We start from the raw sequence: 2,536 nt of genomic DNA, 5'->3' as shown, positions 1-2,536 counted from the left end.
TTATTCAGGCCCACGCCCTGCACATTCATCCCTAACCTGGTTTTTTAAAGAAGTGTGTTTTTTTTTTTTTTCTCCCCCAGTTTAATTATTTTTCACAACTCAGCAACCAGTTGGGCTGCTTCTATGTGACGCATTTGTTTCTCATCAGGGAAGCGGGAGCCTCTATCCTCAGGTGGACAGGATTTTCTGAGCCCAGCAGCCCCTGGGGCAGAAGCCGAGGTGTCTGCAGAGGGCCACAGGACAGAGGGCTGTTAATTGGGTCACACAAGCCAAATAGCCTTGTAATTTGCGGGGCTGGATTTCACAGGAGACAGACTCCACCTGGGGAGAGTGGAGATGCTTCTCACCCTACGGGGAGATATGGCTTCAATTTGATTTGGATTTTAGGATATGGAGTGATGTGGCCACCTATTATTACCAACTTCCAGGCACTGTCCTAGGTCCTTTACATGTGAATTTATTTAAGCTTCACTTCAATCTGTGCCTTTTTTTTTTTTTTTTTTGGTACCAGGGATTAAACTTAAGAGCATTAATCACTGGGCAAGATTCCCAGCCCTTTTTATTTTTCATTTTGAGACAGGGTCTTGCTAAGTTGTTTAGGGCCTGGCTAAATTGCTGAGACTAGCCTCCAAGTTGTGATCCTCCTTCCTCAGCCACCCAAGTTGCTGAAATTACAGCACTGGGAATACAGACATGTGTCACCGTACCCAGCTCCATCACGCCTTTTGAGTAGTTGAGAAAAATGAAGCTAAGCCAACTTATTGGTGTCAGTCAAGTGGCAGAGCTGGGATTGAACCAAAGACCTTTATGGTTCTCAAGTCCCTTCTTCAGCCTGGGTACCATGAAGCCACCTAAATATCTCTCCACAATATTGTTTCTGAAGTCTTTCTTATCCTGGTGGCCCTAACAAGATACATATGGACCTTAAGAATTTCACCAGAGCATGTCAGAACTTGCTTACATCTAAAGGCCAGAGACACAGTAATGGAGGGAATACAGGCAACACAAGCCAGGTGGCTTGGTCCTTCGGGCTAAAACACTTGAGTCTCACCTTTCTCCACAGTAAGTTTGTTGTGTGACTCAGAAAAATCTTCCCACCTTCCCCAGGCAAGCCATAGGTAATATCCTGCAAAATGAGGTCAGTGCAGTGTGGGATTCAGATGATTCTGCACTCTCCAGAAGAAAAGTGAGAGCTATCCCACTTCTTCCTCTCCCTGAATCCTACAAAAATCCTGGGACCCTCATCTCTCCTGGTCACTTTGTGGGAAGCCAGCACCCACCCACGCACCCCCCACCCCACGACATACACCCAATATAAGGCTATGCCTCTCTGGGCTGCGCTGGTCAGGGTGGAGCAGACAGTGGGTGTGGCTGGAGTGGCAGGTTCAGGGCTGTGCGGAGGGGAGTGGGTTTCCCATCTTTCCTCTCCAATCTAGGTCAGGCTCCAGGAGCCCCCGCCCCTTGGCTCACCAGGCTTTGACAGCTAATCCTTTGCAATAACAGCCCTGGGAACAAGGGCAGAGACAAGGTTAGCTCACAAAGTAGCCAAGTGTTAAGAGGAGGTATGTGTAGGGGTGGGTAGTGCTGACTTCATGATAGGGGTTCCCCTTTACCTGAGGCTCCTGTCCTCAGATTCCACAGGAGCCCCCTCTTGTTCATTAACTGTAAGATCTCATGGGAACTTTTAGGATGAGGAATCCCTTTCTCAAAAAGCTTGAGCTCTTAGCCAGACTTGGTGGTACATGCGGATAATTTCAGCAGCTTGGGAAGTTGAGGCAGGAGGATCACAAGTTCAAGGCCAGCTTCAGCAACTTAGCAAGGCCCTAAGAAACTTAGCAAGACTCTGCCCCAAAATAAAAAGTAAAAAGGGCTGGGAATGCGGCTCAGTGGTTAAGCACCCCTGAGTTTTTTCCCCAAAAGGGGAAAAAAAATCTGGGCTTTTGCCTGAAGCTGGAGCCGGAGGGAGAGAGCAAAGCATTCTTCTGGTCTGGGGTTGGGACATGCACCTCCCTCTTCCCCTGAGAAGGTCCTTTACCCTGGGAGAATACACTATAAGAATAAAAGAAAAGAGAGGACAAGAAGACACAGAAGGCCAGAGGAGTCCAGGTAAAGATTCAATATCAATGCTGGCTGAGCCTGGCAGGCCTCTGCTAGACCTTAGAGTTCATGTACCTGCCATGCAGCAATCTCCATGAATTTTCTGAACCTTAGGAATAAGTTGACAGAGAGAAGATGCCCAGAAAACACTTGTGTGTAGATGGATAGATGGACATATGGACAGAAGGAAGAAATAAAAATTAGATGGATATGAATGGAAACGGATGAATGATGGATAGGAGTTAGGTAGTAAGGGATGAGTGGGTGGAGAGAGAATGGATGGAAGGAAGGAAGAAAACAAACAGATGGAGAATTGGATAAAATAATAGAACAAAAAGAAGAAAGGAAAGATGGAGGGAAAGGGGGAGGAAGGAATATAAGTAGGAAGGAGAGAGAAAAGAGAAAGGTGTATACACAGTAGGTAATGGAGTGGATTGCA

Source organism: Marmota monax, unplaced genomic scaffold (assembly GCF_021218885.2).
Source record: "Marmota monax isolate L192 unplaced genomic scaffold, Marmota_monax_Labrador192_F-V1.1 WCK01_AAM20220418_F8-fsc00081, whole genome shotgun sequence".
Taxonomy (NCBI): domain Eukaryota; kingdom Metazoa; phylum Chordata; class Mammalia; order Rodentia; family Sciuridae; genus Marmota; species Marmota monax.
Note: the sequence above shows the minus strand (reverse complement) of the source record.